The 21,216-nt window shown below is 35.9% G+C and overlaps 1 long non-coding RNA gene across 1 annotated transcript; it reads right to left on the reverse strand.

The window, feature by feature from the left end:
• Window positions 1–10,383: 10,383 nt before the first annotated feature.
• On the reverse strand, window positions 10,384–12,712 carry LOC113293455. Its single transcript, XR_003332315.1, has 3 exons — window positions 11,896–12,712; window positions 11,032–11,779; window positions 10,384–10,806 (listed from the first exon to the last, which is right to left on the reverse strand). It is a non-coding gene; the product is annotated as an uncharacterized LOC113293455 (long non-coding RNA).
• Between the last annotated feature and the right edge of the window lie 8,504 nt (window positions 12,713–21,216).

Raw genomic sequence — 21,216 nt, forward strand, 5'->3', positions numbered from 1 at the left:
TAGTCCTTATTATGATCCTTCAGTTCCTATTCCTTCTCTAGAAGACTCTTTAGGAATTTAGCTGAGTCATCACGTCAGTTAGCTGAATCGACGTATAAATTAGATGAGGTGAATAACGTAGATATGGACGAAAGAACTGCAACACAACAACTGAATCTGTAGAAGATATCCTCAATAGATTAACTCAAAACTTGATCCTACACTAAGGGAGCTTTCTTTGGAAGAGACCCTTGAGAGGATAGCTGAGTCGACACGTAGACTTGAGTTAGAGACGAACGAAAGTATTGCTCGAAATAACTTGAATTGCCAATATGTGTATCCAATAATACCCTTGAGAATGAAGATACTTTTTCACATAATCAAGATAACGAGGTTATAATTGGTAACACTACTTATTTAGATAAGGTTCAATCATCTTCGTACTATTATGATGATGAGGATAGTAGTGATGAAGAATCTGAAATATGTAGGCATAGTAATCAGGAATCTAGTAATCCAATTGAGCTTTATAATGATTATATTATTTCTAGTTCAAATCCAAATAATTATTATGATTATTCACCTATTCAAAAGGACGAGGATTTGATTAGGGATTCCACCGTTTTAGACGATGTAGTATGTCCTGTTTACGAATCCGATAAAGGTTTAGAGGAACCGGTTTATCTTGAGACTACTGTTTTCGAGTCGAACGATTTAGAAACTGTAATCGATGATGGTTTCGAGGAACGGTTTTACCCTGAGAATACTGTTTCAGAGTCGTACGATTTAGAAACAATAGTCTTAGATGAACTCGTAGAGATTAATGAGGATACACTGCAATATTACAACTTAGAAGAATCAATTGCCCATTTTCAGGAATCTGATGACCTAGAAATTAGGGAGATTGTGGCTAGTCTAACTAGAAACTGAAAACTCTAAGTTTGGGGGTGATTATCACTTTCCTAGTGCTTTACCTTTAACTCTCAGAAAGTCGCCTCACATAGGACTTGATATCCATGCCTCAACCATCTTACAAGATTATCTTCATACTAGGTTTCCCGAACCTAATGATGTCATGAAAAAAGTTCAGTCGTTAGAAACCCATCCTCTGGTTGATGTGGTTTGCCCAGGCTATGATCCCAGATTGACTTTGTTTTCCCACCAAATAGTTTTCTTCCAACTGTGGGAACGTTTAGATTTCAAATGTGTCACTTATTAAGTTCTAAGACTAAGCCTAAGTACTTTAGGAAATTAGAATCGACACATTTGCTTCAGAATGACCACTACTCTGACTGTGGTCAACTATGTAAGTCATACCTAATTGACTTAGAGGATCCTAAATTATTTAGGTTATTTTGTGATTCCAGATTCTTATCTGAGTTTTTCCAGACTCTAGGACCTAATAATTTGAATCCTACCTATGAGGAAATGCATCCGAGGAAAATAGTCTATTTAGACCCCTTCATAGAACCTGAACCTGAACCGCAATTAGCGATAGTTATCCAGAAACTAGGTAAGGGCATGCTAGTCTTGTACATTTTCTTGGTTCACTGCAGTTTCCTTTTGTCAGCTCTTTTTGGTTTTAAAGACCCACAGTTATTCCGGCTATTGTTATACGGTTCGAGTTGACTAAACCTTTTCTATGTCTGGCTGAAGACTTTAAACTTAGCACTTCTTGGGAGGTAACCCAAACTCATGCAACCAGGTAATATCGTAATATCTTTCCTTAACTCTTTTCTTCGAATGGTAATAGTTTCTCCTTGTTCATGTTTTTAATTTTATCTTTAGAACATTGAGGACAATGTTAGGTTTAAGTTTGGGGGTATGGGAGAAACTTTTTTTAGTTGATGCCTATTGAGGATTGCACTAACTAATCTAAGTGGATGGAAGCATTTTGATTGTAGGAGTTTGAGGAACCAATCTGATTAGATGGAAACATCTAAAGAGTCTATTCATAAAAGCACAGAGCTCAGGTGTTAGAAATAACATGATAGTTTCACCATATCTCGTTGAGTCCTTTTCACTTCTATTTTTATTTTTTATTTTGTTTTTAAACTATGTTTCTCTAAGTAATAGGTGGGGCCCACGATTCAAGTTGTTACCAATGCTAGGGTGAATTAGAGTGATTGAGATACCTTCAGCCAAAAAAAAAAAAAAAAAAAAAAAAAAAAAAAAAAAAAAAGTTGAAAAAAAAGAAAGTTGAAAAAGAAAAAAAAAAAAAAAATGGTAGTTAAAAAAAAAAAAAAAAAAAAAAAAAAAAAAAAAAAAAAAATTGAGACCAGACCATTTGACCAAAAGGAATAAATTCAATAAAGTCGACCACTGGTACCCTTGTATATGCCAGTTGTGTTGACCTAGAGTTAGGTTATCGACCACTGGTACCCTTGTATATGCCAATGTGTTGATATTAGTCAGACTAGTATCTCAATCCATTAGGATAGGTTCATTTTGGCGGAGGCCTTCAGACAGATATGGGAAACGTCGTTCACTTAGTAAACATCAAAACCATCTATGTTTTCTATATCCATCTTCTTGATCTATCCATGTGATTAGTTTTGACTCCGAATATGATGTCCATAGTGCAACTATCTGAGTAGAGCTCTGTCACTTTATATGAATTTTAGTATGCTTGAGTGCAAACTCGTGTACAGCAATTGGAATTTCGCATCAGGGTACTTCTTCCTGTAGTCAATAAGTATGCCAACCAAGGAGATTCTTTAGTCCTTCGCCAAGCTAAGGTGCGTAGATAGCTAAGGTCTGGAGTACAGGTTTTGTGGGTATATCTCTGGTAAGCCCTCCCGAGACTATAACTCGGCCACTAGGGCCACCTAGGGGTTTAAAGGCTTATTGCATACGCTAAATGCAATCGACGATGCCTGCGACAGTGAGTTAGGATTTTATTTTGTAGTTTTGATTTGCTCGGGACTAGCAAATAATAAGTTTGGGGGTATTTGATAGACGCATTTATGTGTCTAATATAGCTCATTTGTATATATTGTTAGTGCTCAATTTTGTACTTATTTGGTTATTTTATTTATTTGTAGGTGTTTTTAGAAGGATAAGGATTTGCGGCGAAATTGGCTGAAAATGCGGCGTTTGGACCTCCGTTGATAGAGTACCGGAAGCGCCCCAGAAGTGTACCGGAAGTACCCCAGAAATACCCCGGAGGAACCCCGGAAAAAGTGCGGAAAATGCCCCAGAGGACACTTGCTATACGGATCCTTGATTTTGGATAAGGGGTAACCTAATTACTAAGGGGTGACCCATTTCCAGGCAGCTGCTAAAGGGAGACCAGCCACAGATAAGGGGAGGTCAACTTCTCAAATTTAAAAGCAAATTTTGGCGGGAAAATGCATGCATCGTCTGGCAGATTTTGGTTCGATTATTGGAGGAGTTTTAATGCGATTAAACACCGGAAATCAGTTGGGATAATCCTGTTAGACCTAAACAGACCCTATGCAAGTGATTGGGCTGATCGAATTGGGCTGGAATGGCCGTGAGAAGCGATCAAAGTCCAAACAGAATACGTGTTCTCTGTGAAGTTTTCAAATATATTTTAGAGATTCTGGGAGAGTTTTACGTTGAAGTAAAGTGTATCTAGTCTTGTTTAAGGATTAGGAGAAGTTTGGAGCGTAAGAAATTGCCAGAAGACGCGTACAAAGCAACAGAAAGAGATTTCTCTCTCAACTGCACGTGAAGAAAAAAGGGAGATAAACTCGGATTTAATCGAGTTATTTGGACCCTATTGGTATATAAAGGCTGGTGGGAAGTGAGAGAAAGTTTTATCAAGAGTTAGGGGTCGATTGGGAGGCCAGCAGAGAGGCGCAGGAGGAGTTGCAGGAATTGTACCTGCTGCTGCTGCTGCCATTAACAAAGCTCGAAGAACACGAAGAACACACCAGCATAGACAGTCGTTTATCAACAGTGTCAACGACTAGCATCCGAGGGTCTTAAAACAGCAGCGTCAACAGCATCACAGAAGTGTCGCAGTTAGCTGCAGTTAAATTCTATCGTTTCTGTTGGACGCGTTTTGTGAGTCTCAGAACCACTATTTTATAACTTTTGACTCTTTTAATCACACTTTGAACTTTGAATTAATATTTTGAGTGTGTGATTGATATGAATAGCTAAACCCCAATACTGGGATGATGGAGGAAGCCATATTTTACATATATAAAAATTATATTTAATTCTTTTATGACTTCTTGCATTTTTATTAAATGTTTTATGATTTTTTTCTTAATTGAGTGTCATTTCTTTTGATGGTTTATGCTTGGTCTTAGTACTTTTGATATGCCATGCTTTCGATTTACAGTTAATCTTCTAAAAATCTACCTTGGCAAGAATTAGAGTCCCTATTTTTATGTGAGCTATAATTGTTTTGGAAATAAATATATTACTTATATGAATGATTATGGTGGAATCCTGAGTCCTAGTGTCTCTTGATCCTGTGACAATTTTGTATATATTTTTGTTTTTAAATCTATTCAAGTCCGAGCATCGTATCCGTATTTACCGCAATCGAAGTACTACAACATCTATCTAGAACTGTTGTGTTTTGAAGGGACTTCTTCCTCAAAGATAGTAGTAGGATAAACGGAAAATGGGTCATTTGTCCAAAAAAATTTAAAACATGGTTCTAATGGACGAGTAAAAATTAGTATGGGTGAAATGGACACCAAAAAAATAGCTAGAATAAAATTGGATTCATCCTGTCTTAAAATTAAAAAAGAACGAGGATGAAGCTAGATGCATCCTGATGTAAATTAAAAATAAGAAAAAATATTTGAAAATGTGTATGATGAAACTGTTTACATCCTATCTATTTTTACATTTTCGTCCAATTAAACAGTATCAAATTTAGATGTCTTTTTCACCCAAAAATTATTATGTGTAGGATAAAGCTTATATAAAAATTAAAGCACTCGTCATATGGTTCAATTTTAACACCCCGGTGAAACACAACCCAAGAATCCATGACAAACTAAATATGTTTTGCAAACGAAAGCATAATTTGGTTGACTACCATTTTAAGCAAAATGAAGGATAATTCCATATCCCCATTTCATATAAGAACATGCTTCCAAAAAAATGAAAAATGAAAAATGAAAAACGAAAAATGAAAAATGAAAATGCTAATTCATATAGAAAGTGTCCTCTTTTTAGATTCTAAAAATGATACTTATTGGAAATCGGTATTGAAAATTAATTCTAGATCATCAATGTATAGCTAGTGTTTCTCGGTACAGATGTTAGAGCAAGAATTTATGCATCCTTTCGCTTCTTCTTGACCTGAAAGTAACAACAAACATTAACACGTACATCCAGGATATGAACAAGAAAAAATAAATCAAAAATCTATAGATTTATACTAACTAGGTAGAGATCATACCCAGGTTCAATTTATCGGCACATCTAGTGTATGCACAACCCTTCTGACAGTATGTATCATTATCTTCAGCAATGGAAACTTTACCACCAACACAATCAGCTCCTAAACATTTTATGAGACACCAGAAAATACCAAAACCAGGATGGTCGGCATCACAAGTTCTCATGCAATCATCGTAACATTTACTGCCATTAGATGTTGCAGCAGATGAATAACTAGACTTCCCTAACAACATGATAATCACCACCATGATCGCAACGAGCTTCATCCTCCCTGCAATTACGTATACCCTTAACAAAAATCTATAATTTCTGCCCTCACCAAATATCACTCTGCAAACTATGAAAATGACCACTCTTGATCGACAACTAATTAATTTATAGATAGCAAATGAAGTATTCCTTTCAAGGACGACAGATTTAGAACAGAATATCAAGGGATTAAAGTTTTATTACCATTTACTGTACTCTAATTTTAGCAAGTAACATTAAATGCCCATTATTGTGATATCCGTCATTTAATTTAATAAATGCACTCTAAGTTTGTTGCTTCAACAAAAAAACGGAAAGAAAAAAAATCTCTAATAAGTAGTACTTATCTACTAATTTATTTCCACCTTATGTTGTCATAAGAGCAATTCGCTGGACTATTCGATAATAGCGAAAGGCGCGAGATGCACAGGGTTATCGTCTAAATACAGTAATACGCCAAATACAGTAACTTTTAGCAATATTTTCAGTAACTTTTTATTGGAAATAAATCAAAAGGATTTTCTGTAATTTTTTGATGGAAAGAGCAAGATTGTCGATCACACAGTTCGAACAAGAATACATTTTGTGAAGGAGCACCAACATTGGCGTATGTTGGAACTCATGGTCAGTATTTGGGTCAGATATTGAACAATATACTAGATTATAAAGAATAAGTAATGCACGAAAATCAATTTATAAGATTTGATGAGATCAATTTCTTCCATTTTTGGAGAATATCGTTTCTACTTGGAGATGTTTGTTTTTAAAGTCGGTCCAGTAAATTTGTAAGAAACTTCACATTGTTGTTGATGTTGTTATTTAGTATTACAGTTGCAATCGCAGAGTCTTCTTGCCTCTTGGAATGATTCATTTAGAAATTTATGTGCAGTTGCAAACAACTTCTGAAACTGAAAGAAATTTGTGCTTATCTTCAATAAATCATTTCTTTTATCAGAAAAAAAATAAAAATTCTAAGTTTACTTGTAAACTACACCATGCCTACGACAACTCCCGTGTTGGGAAATCTGAAAAATCCCAGAATTTAGAAGTAGAAACCACAAAGCTAAGAAATATCATCAACTCAAGGGAAGAATTAGAACTAGGATAAAATGAACAAAGCAATCATCATTGTTCCAGTTATTTTTGGTGCACTTGTGATAGCAGCAGTTGTTATTATTTTCTGTACTCGCTATCGCAAGGAGAAAGAAAACAAAAACAAAGCGTGTGGCATACCACCCACCACTACTCCAGCCAGTAGAGATCGAGGTATACCCACAACAACTCCTACTAGTAAAGATGGAGGGATGATTATGATGGTTGGTGCAGGTGCCACAATCGTAGCTGCTACCACTGTTGTAGCTGCTTCTGGTGGTGGTGCGGGTGAAGGCGGCGGGGATGAAGGGTGTGCGGGTGATGGTGGTGGTGGTGGTTGCGGTGGGTGCGGTGGGGGTTGTGGTGGGTGTGGTGGTTGTGGTGGATGAGATTCAATAACTTTGGTGATGCGGATGATAAAGCAGGTCAAATGCATTGAAAAAATATTAATACAAATTGGCAAGTTGCTTAAAGATTATGTTATCTGATTATTCTCCATGCAATTCTAGAGAAAAAATAAACTTTCTATGCCAATTTCTTTTGGCGGACAAATTAGGTAGTAGTAATAACATAGGAAGTGCTCAGCCTGCAACTTCTGTTAATGTTTCAGTATCTAATGCTTATGTAAATAGTAATATGAACTCTATTTTACTTTCAAGTTCAACTAATGCCAATGAAAGTATGTTGCCTGAAGATCACAATAAGGAGCCTGTTCTCATAGTGATATAAATGGCAACACACTGGAATCTGGTGTTGTGCTTCTGTTTTTCTGTTTTGGTTTTGGAATGAATTATCTTTATGCTCAAAAAAAAATATATAACCTTTTTGATACCTCTAGCACTGTTATGCTCCACTTAAATAGTTAAAAAAGCAAGGTATGCTACGAATTATATTAATCTCCAGCTTATTGGTGATCCCTCCGAGGTAAATACATATTTTATAGTTGGAAATCTTTTGTCCAAATCACTAGTACAGGCAAAATCCACATAAACAACACACGATTAATTGTTCCCATCTTCTTTTATAAACACCAACCTAACATCAACTGTCCCATAAAAATACCTCAAACTCTATTTCATAGCTTACCAAGATCCCTTACTAAGAATATGCATATAACGACTGATCATGCCGGAGATGTTAAGTCGAAGGGATTTTATCTGATACTTATTGGAAAATGAAGAAACATGCTTCCGAGAAAAAGAAAATGAAAATATCAACTCATACAGAAAGTGTCCTCCATTTAGATTCTAAAATGGTACTTATTGGAAATTGGAAATGAAAATTAATTCAAGATCATCAATGTATAGCTAGTGTTTCTCGGTACAGATCTTAGAGCAAGAATTTATGCATCCTTTCGCTTCTTCTTGACCTGAAATAATTCATCACCATGGGAAAAAGTAACAACAAATATTAACACGTACATCCAGGATATGAACAGGCAAAAAAATCAGAAGTGTATATAGTATAGTTGTAATAACTAGATATAGATGATACCCATGTTCAGTTTATCGGCACAATTAGTGTATGCACAACCCTTCTGACAGTAGGTAACGTTATTTTCAGCAATGGAAACTTTACCACCAATACATTCAGCTCCAAGACATTTTATGACACACCACAAAATACCAAAACGAGGATGGTCGGCATCACAATCTCTCAGGCAAGCTTCATAACGTTTACTTGCAGCAGATGAATAACTGGTCTGCCCTAACAACATGATAACCACCATGATTGCAACGATCTTTATCCTCCCTGCAATATTACGCACCCTTGACAGAATCCTAATAGTTTCCGCCCTCACCAGTATCACTCTGCAAACTATGAAAATGACCACTCTCGAGTCTCGATCGACAACGAATTAATTTATAGAAAACAAATGGGTTGGAGCATTCCTTTCAAGGACGAAATATTTAGAACAGAATATCAAGGGATTAAAATTTTATTACCATTTACTGTACTCTAATTTTAGCAAGTAACATTAAAGAGGAAGATACCTTCACACTTTTATTATCACACTATCTTACACGTTTGACGTTATTTTTGTGAATAAAAATCAAACCGTAACGGACTTGAAGCCAATATTTTGAGGATATGTTCCTCTTATGAAGTTGTACATGCCTACCAAAAATGAGCTCACTCCGAAATATAAAACCTTACAATCTACTGGTCTTAATTTCAACGGCCAGAAATCCGCAGATTTTTCAACGGCTCATTTTTAAAGTAGTAGATGATGGTGTTATACGTCTCGGAATACGCTCATTTTCGGTAGGAAAGTAGAGCTATGTAATGGTAACATATCCCTAAAGTATTAGCTTCGAATCCGTTACGGTTTGGTTTAATTCGCAAAAATGACGTCCAACGTGTGAGATAATGTGATAATAAAAGTGTGAAGGAATCCCTCCTCAACATTAAATGCCTCCTAGTGTAATGTCCGTAATTTAATACAATAAATGCTCCTTCAAAACGATGTTACCAGCTCTCTAAGTTGTACTCATCTAATTTATTTCCACCCTATGTTGTCATAAGAGCAATTCGCAGAGTATCGCTGGATTATTCGTTATTAGCGAAAGGCGTGCGGTCCATAGGGTGATCGAATTGAACCACCGAAAAATCTTCAGGTATGTGCCTTAAGGAATTTTGAGGGTCCGTACTATTGCGCCGGCCAAATACAGGAACATTTTCAACAACTTTTGACGGGTAATAAATCAAGAAGACAAATCTAAACCCAGAATGGGACAAGATTATCACAGCTCGAACATGAAAAAAAAATTTGTAGGAGACCCCAAGAAACCCAAGAATGGTCCTCTTTCCTCTAGAAATCCATCGTTAAGATAGTATATACATATCATATAATTTTCAGCTTCAAATAGTAAGTTTTGAATTGATTATGTACGGTTATAATTTTTGCATGGCCAGATTGCCAGAATATCCTTTATCCTTTCATATTTATTTACTAATAAATTTATTGGAAAAATATTTACCAAATTCTCGGTCAATTGATCTGTTACAGCTTTTCCAGTCAACTAATTTGTGACCTTTTTTTCCGCCCGTTTTTTCAGCTTTTATTAAACGACCCATTATTAATCTTTGCTCTTAATCTCTATCACGAATTAGGAAAGACTAGATTTTCGGGCGATCCAAAACCCATCTACAATCATTTTGGTTAGGATTTTTGAGTTGATGTTGTTCGGCTTTGCCTCGTCCCATCTCTTAGGATTTTTTATTTGATATGGCTCGGTTTCGCCTCACCCAGTCCCGATACATTTTTTATTTGATATTGCACGGCCTCGCCCCGTCCGTTAGGATTTTTTATTTGATATGGCTCGGTTTTGTCTCACCCAGTCCCGATACATTTTTTATTTGATATTGCGCGGCTTCGCCTCGTCCCTTAGTATCAGGTTTTGAATACTTCACTTGATTTTTGAATGGCTTAATCAAAATTGAAAAATATTACCGCAAAGATCAAACTATACTAAGAAAACATCGGAAGTGTCTCTCTTTATGTCTCTATGTTCTCAGTTCCAGGAAATAACTCGTGCTAGGCACCAGGTAATTAGGTCTTTGCTTTGGATGTAACTATTGGTATTTTTTTCCGTTCCCTATTGGATTTTTGTAACTGTATTTTTATTAGAGTATATACTATTGTTCTTAATCGTGTCCATCCGGGTTGTTATCCTCATGGCAAGTGATGGTTTTACATGAATGCAACTTTGGAGTTGCTATTAGTTGATTAAGTAGGCCTCACATTATTTCTCACAAATACAATAAATTACAGAAAAATCTTTATAAGCTTGATGATGGTACAATCCTTGCTCCAAATTTGCCGTGAACCTGTGGTTCTTAATTAATGGTTCAATCTTAATACGTTTATTTCCACAGTATGTCTTTTCCTTTTGTTCTCCAGATTTTGCATCCCTCTGAAGATCTTGAGATATATCTCTGCAAACTCAATGAGGAAGATGGCCAGCAAGCCTGTTGTTTAAGCGGCCATGAGAAAAATGGTCTCAACTGAAATGGTGTCTACCAACTTTTACACAAGCCTGTTGTTTAATTCCCTCGCAAGGTCACAGTTCATGCACATTTCAATGACATCTGCAATACATGGAGAGAAATTACAGCCCAAGAATATTACACACAAATACCATTAGTATAGGGCACACTTAAATTGATAAGAGCGAAGAGAGAATCACATAAACCCTTCTGGGCCTTGGCAGTGCTTAACTACTAATAGACACTTTTTATGATTCCGTTTCCCTTACAGAATGCCAAAACAAAGAAGACAGAAGCAAAATGAAATGAAATGGACCCATTAGAAACCTGTAATGGTGTGCTGCTATTCCCTTTCCCTTTTCCTGACATCTGCCTTCTTCCTTTGCATAGGTGGTACCTCCAGAATGCAAAAAGTTTCATTAAGATCACTGGTCATAGAGAGAGTCATGCTGCCATCTAATATTAAGCAACCAGAGTCAGTAACTTGAAGATGACATAGAACTCATAACAACATCAACAACCTAAATTCGACATCTTAAATATGCGTGTAAAGTTTTCTCATATGAACCATCCCATACAAAACTCTTCGTAGACATAGCTGTAGTGGAAAACATATTTGATATGATCCTTCATTAGGAGTAGTTCCACTCCATGATATCATCTCCCTAATTCTCTATTGATTCTGGTACTTCATATACCAATATCATTTCCATTACCAGTCTCCGGTATATCGATCTCTTGTGAGGGGATTTAACTTCCAAGGACATGCCACCTATGCAGAACCTAAATGTAAAAATCGTACCAAAGGCAATGATAAGTTTGTTAAGAAAAATAATAATCATTGCACACGTATAAGCTGTATAATAATATTTGTAGGCAAGCATTTTAGTTGATAATAACTATCCTGTATAAGGTTTTTGTACGCCTAATTAATTAAATAAGGAAACCAATAAGAACTGCAAATGGACAATAAGAGTTGCCGATTAGTTTCTTGAGGATGATGATATTCCTATCCGATTGGAAGGCCAACAAAATGGATCTTCTGAAATTGCAACTGTGCTCTCACCTGCTTATCCTGTTACACATGAAAATTCTGACAATCATCACAGTAGATTAAAATTTTATTTAATCAAAACAACCACCAGAGCCAGAATTACAAAACGGATGTGCTTTTAAGTTTCAAGAACTTACATTCACTTCCAAAGCCTTCATGTTACACCTATTCCTGAGCACGATGATGGACTCTTACTGCCACAAATTGTAGTCATCCTCAACCTACTCTGTTAAATTTGACCAATTTCAAACATCCTCCAATTTATAACTCCTCCAAAATCATTTATCACTTCCAAAACCTTCATGTTACACCTATTCTTGAGCACGATGATGGACTCTTACTGCCACAAATTGTAGTCATCCTCAACCTACTCTGTTAAATTTGACCAATTTAAAACATCCTCCAATTTATAACTCCTCCAAAATCATTTATCAAGTCCAAATTTGGGGGAAGACAGCTGCACCAGTAGCATAGATCTACCTTCCTGGCTTCTCCATATCCCATCCATTTCAGTCTGCCTTCTCGATATCCACTACTTTGAATACAATCAACAAAAACCCTCCTTGTTTTCTAATTAAACTCCTTTGCAAACCCTTTGAAACTCCAAGTAAACCCATCATAACCAGCTCGCAGTATCCCCTCTGGTGCAGCAACAGGGACAACATATTCATTCAAGCAATTTGTCAAACAATTGATTTGCACGATCTGGTGGTGCTATTGTGCATAGAGGAAATCTTCAACAACTCTCCAATTCCTTGCAATTTCAATTACACAAAACAAACCCATTCAACATCAAACTTCCTCATCATAGAAAACACGGCCTCCATCATCAACTCAATCTGTATCACCATCTTAATTCATCAACACAGCAATAATGTACAAAGCCATCGTGCAGAAAATATGCAGAATATTAACAAATCAATTGTGCACAAAATATCCCCAAATCAGTAGTAGTTTTATCAAAATAAATATCAAAAAACACAAATAACCTTAAGAAATTGTAGATGGGGAAAAACGATTTGCTGGTTTTTAAGGATTGAGGAGACTCCTCGAACCGAGCGAAATGTTAAACCTCAAACAGATGCACCGTTGCAAAGGGGGTGCTTTAGATTCGAGAGATCAATCTGTAGTACTCTGGCCTAAATCAAGGCAATGACCGTTCCAGAGTAAATTCGGTCACAAGAAAGGATGGGTTGATCTGTAGGAGGGAAGCTGGGAAATGTGTGGAATCAACGGTAATCAAAGATTGTGGGTGTGTGAATTCCGAATATGATAAGCTCTGAATGATTGAAATTGCTCAATTGAGAGTAGTTGCTCAATTGATGAGTTGATGATCTCGTGTTGTCGATGAGACGTGAGATTGATGATATTGTTAATGCTTCTCCTTCAATCATGATTCAGAGACTTATTTATATTGCTGGAATTGTAGACACCATGATCCCATGAAGTGTGACAGTTGATGGAATCAAGGAGTGGGGAAGTGGAGATCGTGTTTGAAACCAGTTGCTCAACGTGTGGAGACTTGGTCGATTTCCCACCCACTACCTCGTGAATTCCTTCAACTGATTGCACGACTTGGTCACATTCCATCGTGTGTTTGAACACACGTGTCGTAGACCGCCAGACCAAAACCCTAAGTGATATCCCCCCAAGTGACACGATTGACGTCTCGTGGTTTGTTAGTCAATTGATGACTTCGTGGTTTGATGGGACGATGAGTCCATGTAGTCATTGATTTAAACATGATGTTCTGAAACTCACGAATTGAACATGTCATGAGACAGAGGTATAGTTCTTACGATGGAGTGAGCAAGTATTGCTCATTCGATGGATCGTTGAATATTGATTGTTGAACCAATATTGAGCGAATATTCCCCATCTGAGCAAGTGTTGCTCATGTGATGAATTGTTGAATATTTGATTGTCTGATCATGTGTTGCTTATCTGATGGATTATTGGCAGCGTACCAAAAATATCAATTAGAATACTGGTCGTTGAACTGAGCATAATTATAAAATTAATGACCATGAGGTCGTCGTAAAATTATTAAGGTTAGAATCTGGAATGATGATCTTTGAATTCAAAAATCCCAATTTGATCAATTGATGATCAATTCATGGTTCGTCAGAATTTCAACCATGGGACGAAGGAGGGGGCGATTATATGGGACCGTGGATCAACCATGTAGTGTCCATATGCTCACGTGAGCAAATACGAAGAACTCCTGAAGAGTTGACGATTTGTTGGCGGAAGAATGATTAAATGCTGGCTTAATCATTTATTCAAAAATGCTCGTCTGAGCCTTAGGTGAGAAAACCTAATTAATTATGACGAGGCGAGGGACCGACCATGGAGTCATGAAACCGGCCCTGGGTTGTCCCGTGACCGCCTGACGATCACTTCATGAAAATCCAAAGTGTTTGGGAGAGTTTTGGACCTAATACGAGCAATTGTGCAAATTAGGTCAAAACTTTTGAAAATTGATGGGACCGGCTTCCGTGAGCCAAATAGCCAATCTTGGTCGGTCAAGATAGCGTGATCGTGTCCCCAAGGCTTCCGCGTCTCAGTACTGAGAATTTTGATATTTTCTGACGTGCAATTGAGCATCCATTCGAGAAAATATGTCAAAATTAGGGTTTCGACGAAACTGAGGAAAACACCATGAGATGATGAAAAATAATTATAAAATAAGAAATGAGGAGGCGTGGGACCGCCGTGGTCAAGGCATGGTCGGCCGGTCGTGACCACGGTCCCGTGGTGCCTTTTCCTTAATTTTATAATATTTTGATGATTTTATGAAAAATTCATGAATTTTGAGAAGTTTGATGAATTTAGAGAGTTTCCATGAATTGAAGGAGTTTTCATGAGTTCAAGGAAGCAAAAAATATTAAAATAATAAAAACAAGGGCGTGTGGGACTGTGGAAGGCATGGCCGGCCGGCTAGGGCATGGCCGGCCGGCCAAGGCCCGGTCCCACAAGTTTTCATAATTCATTTTATTTTATTATTATTTGATGATTTGTGCAAAAATACCATGAAATCAAGGAGTTTTTTCATGAAATTAGAGAAATAATAATAATAATAATAATAAAATAATAAGGAACCGTGGGGTGTGGGGCCGGTCGGGACCAAGGCATGGCCGGTTGTCCAATGGTCACGCCCCACACTCCTTTCCTTAATTTTATATTATTTTTTATGGATTTGTGGAAGTACCATGAAACCGAGGAGTTTTCTCGAGACGAAGGAAATTTGATAAAATGAGAGACTTTTCATCAAATCATGAAAAATAATAAAAATGCATTAAAAATATATAACTGGCGTGGGATTGACCACGACACAGTCGGTTGGTTGTGTGTCCGTGCTCCCAGCACCCTGGTCAATATTTTTAATTATTTATTATTTTCTTCTCTATTTTGCATATGTTCATCGTTTCGTTGTATTTTTGAAATACTCGTTCGTGCGGTGACTGTTAGTGTATCGTCGTTGGATACACCTTCACCATTTGAATTGGGGCTTACTTAGAGGTAGCTCAGACGCCCGGTTGTTGATTATTTATTACTAATTGTGGAATCCATTGGAGAATAATTCACAAAACTAAGTAATAAAATGTTTATTATTAATTCATAGGATCAGCTGAGGATTCGACTACGAATTCAGAATAATAAAGTGAGCATTACCATTCCATGGGATCGTAGATTCGACCATAGAATCAGAGTAATTAAGATTTATCTATTACCATTTATGAGACCAGTTGTGGATTCGATCATGAAATCGGAGTAATGAGATAATATAGTTATTGCTATTTTATGAGATCAAGTCGTGGATTCGATCATAGAATCAGAACAATTGTTATTGCCATTCCAAGGGACCAGTCGTGGATTCGACCATGGAATAAGAGCAATTGTAACTAGGAATAATTAACTTTGTGGCTCTATACTAGCAGAGCAAGCTGTCTAGGAGCATTAATTATCCCAATATGAGCTTGACGGTAAGTCATATCCTTTATATAGTCAGGGTAAACTCGTTGTTTGTTCCTGAAGACGTTATCACTCTATACTAGCAGAGCAAGCTGTCTAGGAGCCGTCCATCACGTGATGCTATATAGAAATAATCACTGAAAGTATTCAGTATTCATGAGATATTCCGTTGTCCAGTCGTGAGACTACATATCCACATGTACTCTGAGAGAAGGTACTCTCCGTTGAGAATTCGATGAGAGACCCGTGTCTCGATACTCACGTCTGATTGCTGAATCAGAGCTCCGTATAATTATGAGTTTACGAATTTAGCCTTTGTCGATAATCCACTATCTACAGAAACCTAAACTATAACATGGAAATCAATTTATACAAATCAAATCCGAAAAGAAACTTAACATTAAAAACTTAAGAGGAGATTATCACACCTCAAACCAATTTTTTAGTTGCGACGTAAATGCGACTTATATGAATCTAGCACAGATTTGTGTTTGAATCACCCAATTTGGATGAGTGGATGGATCTCAGATGGTTTTAGGTTTACAGGTTAGGGTTTTGTTCGAATTCGATGCGGAGAAGAAGACTCAGAGATGAAAAAAGAGGAATCTCAAATGGGTATTTTATTTGGAGTAGCAGATGAGAAAGCAGAGAAGAACATCGCTCAATTTCATGGGTTTGAGTTGGAGAGCAGAGAAGAAGAAGCAGAGATGGGTTTTCAGCAAAGAAGAAGAAGCAGTCAGAGAGAGGAAAGCCCTAATATGTTAGATTTCTAACGGGTGTAGGGTACAACTTAACGGACGTCTGTAACGTACAGTTAAGTTTTTGGTGTAAACCAAGTGTAAGTATTAATTAGGTGTAAATACTCACATAAGTTTTGTACACCTATGTTTGCCCTAACGGTGCTATTAGCAGCCAGTTAAATATAGGGTGTAAGCAGAGTGTAATACAGTTTTTAATGCCTCAACCAATAGAGTTACGCCACTTGTCCTCTCCAGAATTACTCTGTGTGAAAGTTTTTATCTAATTTAATTTGAAGGGGGTGTCGTACTTACCGTGCGACGTGGGATCTCATATGACTTAGTGTTCTAAAGGAGGGGAAATTTTAAGAATTTTTATTTTTTCACGGATTCTATAGTGATTGTTACATGTAGTTCTCCTTTTTATTTCCATGACTCCATGATTATGATTCGATTACATTTTTGTTTTTCTTATTTCCATCTTCATATTATCCTAAGTTTTGAATAATTTTTTGTTGGAAGATGATGTGGCCGATGCGTTGGATTACTTAACCTCCATTATGTTTATTATCTTAACTTTTGGAAAAATGAACCACTAATAATACAGATTTCCAATTTTACACATAACATAGTTGATTATTAAAGTGAATTTTGTGATTATCACTCAGTGTGAAAATTAGAATTTTCTGTGATAATCGATATTTTTTAAAACGTAATTCTTGGAAAACTATAATTTTCAGTGATAATTGTTCTTTTCCAAAACGCTATTCCCGTGAAAGTTGATATTATCACACAATTGTGAGAATTGATATTATCACATACGTGTGAAAACTGGAATTTTCAGAGAGATTATAATTGATATTATCACATAATTATGAAAATTGGAATTTTCAAAGAGTTATTTATAAGGAATTTGAAAGAAAAAAAGTAATTTTGGGACTTTTTACCGACAAATATCATAAGTATAAAATGAGTTATTTTAGGGATTTTCTAGGAATTATAGTTGGTAGAAAACCGTTATTTTAAAAGAAGTATAATGAGTTATTTTAGGGAGGTTTTATAGGAACTATAGCTGGCAACGTTAATTTAGGGATTAACATTATTTCCCGGATTTTTTTGACCATTTTTCATATGGGAAAATTGTGCTAAGGCCCAACCCATGGATAACCCATAATATGAGGCCTTTAATTAAAAGAAGTTTAAATCTAGACCCCGAGTTATTAAGAGACATACATGCCCTTTCATATATTGTCAAGCCCCAAATTAAATAAAGTTTAAATTTAAGCCCAAAATTATTAAATCTAGGCCCAAAATTATTAAAGTACAATGTGAATGTGTAAACATGAGTTACACATACATATGATATGTGTATCCATGTGTAATTAGAAGTTACACATTAAAAAAAAATAGACATAAAAAAGAATGCATACAAAAAAGGCATGTATTACTTTAATACTCATTTATAATAATTTCTTAGCATGTGTAACTAGAAGTTACACATGCATCTGTCTAGTGTAATTGAGAGTTACATATGCATCTATCTAGTGTAACCGAGAGTTACACATGCATTTGACTTGTGTATTCAGCGCCAACTCCAATTCCAGGGAGACCAATACCACAAATAAGCAATTAACTTTTATGAAGTTATCGGAAACCTGAAATATAACAACAAACAAACATGAACCAGTGTCAATAGAAAAATGCGAAAGAATATTGTTCAATATTTAGGAGAACAACAAAAAATAGTTCATAAGAATGCTTAATGTCGATAGAAATGAACATACATATGAACCAATGGCAACACAAAAATGCAAACAAATATTGTTCGATATTTAGGAGAAAAACAAATATTGCTTAATGTCGATGGCAATGAACTAGCAGTTACACATGCATCTTGTTAGTGTAAGTAGCAGTTACACAAAGAGAAATGGTCTAAAACATAAGCAACAATGTACCAAATAAATTCACTAGTAACACAACATAAGCAACATAAATGGTCTAAAACTCTAAACACTGAAATTGAAGGGAAATTGGTGGAACCTTCAAATCTCGGTGACTACAAAAATAGATGTGTATGCAATAGTTACACATGCATATGGCATGTGTATGCAATAGTTACACATGCAATATGCATGTGTAATCAGAAGTTACACATCCATAAAAGTTTGTGTAACTTTCATTTACACATGCGTAAGACTAGCTGATTGAGTGTTGGTTATTCTGAAGTTTAGCTATAATAACTTAGAAAATGAAAAATTAAAGTCTGTTTTCTTATACTGCTCGTGTGTGCAAAAGCTAATGTCAATAGTCTCCACAACTGTATATCTTGTTAAGTATAGTAGCCCACTACTTAAATATCAAACTATTTTGATGTAAAAGATATCCAAGTATAAAGTAGACTCTCATACCTTATTTTCAGTCTTGTCCAAGCCTATCATAGCCTGGTCAATTTCGAACTGCAGTGTTGGATCCGTTCCAACTAGAGCTTCAAACACCTTCTTGTTGATATTTTTAACATCTCTGCTAACACCTTTTCCAAGATATTTCCCATTGTCACCATCACGTAACTCAAGAGCCTCATACCTGAGATCAACATATGCATATAAGAATTTTCACAAAGATCTAAAAACAAATGTGCTTTTTTATTACAGGGAACATTTATAAAACCTACATTCCATAAGAAGTTCCGCTCGTAGATGCAGCTCTAATCATCCCTTTATTTGTGTAAAAGACTATAATGTGGACTCCAGAAGTTATGTTATGGAGGAATGTAAGCAGCAGATACACATACTTAAATGCATGATCAGCAATTATCGGCGACCAAAGCAGAATCATTTAAGGTCGACTAAATGCATGATCAGCAACTATAATAACTACATCAAAATTCAAAAATGCAGAGTAAAATTCAAAATTTATCATCGCTTCAAACACATTGTTATTGAAAACACATGAGACAAAAGATATTAGAACACCATGTATTCCAACACCATAACTTCAAATGAAAATGAACAAGCTTCTCATGTCATACCACATCCATATAAACTTGTGTACCTGACATGTGTAATTATTTGTAAGGTCTGCTAATCTTAGCATGTGTAACTAAGAATTACACATGCATATGGCTTGTGTAACTATAATTTACACATGTATCTGGCTTACGTAACTAAAAATTACACATGCATTTGGCATGTGTATTTAAGAGTTACACATGGCAGCAGACTGCGGATGAGCCGAATGTTTCATTCTATACTGTAGGAAATACAAGAAATATATGGGTCAAATGTGTAGTTAAGAGTTATAATAATGATAACTAGTGGACTCTAATTATGATTTATGCAAGAGTTTACTATTATAATAGCATACTGTTGTTCAATTGATTAACAGAATATGATGAAAAGCAACCCATACCTTGCATGCGATCTTCTCCAGCTTCTCTTTCTCGATGTCCTGAAGCATTGAATTTCAATCACATTAGTACAAGAGAGATAACAGGAAATAAGCATACAAACCACAAATTACAGCACGACATCATGTGTAATTAAAAGTTACACAACCATTTAACTCCTGAACTTCATCACTGCAGCTCATCCTGCTGCCTTACTAGATTGCACCTGAACTTTGTAACTGCAACCTAAGCATACATCTAAGCTCACCACCAAGTCCATTCTGCAACTTCAATTGCAACCACCATCTGTTTCACTGCCTGAAATTCAGTATAGTCAACAACAAAATCTCAATCTTCTCTTCTCTGCAGCCACCAAACTGTAACAATTCTCCATGGCTTCTACTCCATCTTGCAAGTTTTCTTGGATAATATCTGTGGTTTTACCAGCATGTGTAACTAGCAGTTACACATCCATATAGCTTGTGTAACTAGTGGTTACATATCCATATAGATTGTGTAACTTCTAGTTACACATCCATATAACCTGAACTATGTATATTTCAGCATATTATGAAGCCATACCTGTAATATCTTGACTCTTAACTACCACACTGTAAAACAAGTTTCGTATCCTGTAATATCTTAACTCTTAACTACCACACTGTAAGTTCAGTATACCACACTTTAAAACAAGCTCTTAGTATGAATAATTACCTTCAAAACTATAAGAGGATAAGTCACCACAGAAGCTCCTAGTTTTTCTACAGCTCCAAGAAGAAAAGTCCACTGTATCACATAATAACAACATTAGGCTCTGAAGTCAAGTTGAACTAGCCCAACCACAAAGATGATTTATTATCCAAGTGTCATAACACAAACATATTTAGGAAGTTGTACACTTACCTTTATCTCTGTAGCAGAGTTAAAATCATTGAAATTCAATTGTTTCTCCAAATCAGAGTTGTTTTCACTTGCAAATGTGAAACCTAGCTTCAGCAACATCTGCTCCTCCTTCACCCTATTAAGCAAAGACTTAATAAGTTTCATTCTGAAATGAGCATTATGTATCATTTTTTATAACAGATATTAGCTGATGACAAATAAAAAATTCGATTAGATATATAATCTAAGTCTTGAAAACGTATTTCATCTTGTTGTTTAACTTTGAAGAACTAAAACAAATCTGGATCGAACTTAAAACAATCAATCAATAACAGACAACGCTAAACATGAACTCAAATTAGTTCGAAAATCAAAGTAAATAAAATTCGTATCAAATAGATGGGTAAAAGAGATAATGATTCACTGATTTCGAATCTAAAAACAAAAATTCGATCAAGATAAGAGATTAAACTATAGAT

This window comes from Papaver somniferum, chromosome 7, assembly GCF_003573695.1.
Source record: "Papaver somniferum cultivar HN1 chromosome 7, ASM357369v1, whole genome shotgun sequence".
Lineage (NCBI taxonomy): Eukaryota > Viridiplantae > Streptophyta > Magnoliopsida > Ranunculales > Papaveraceae > Papaver > Papaver somniferum.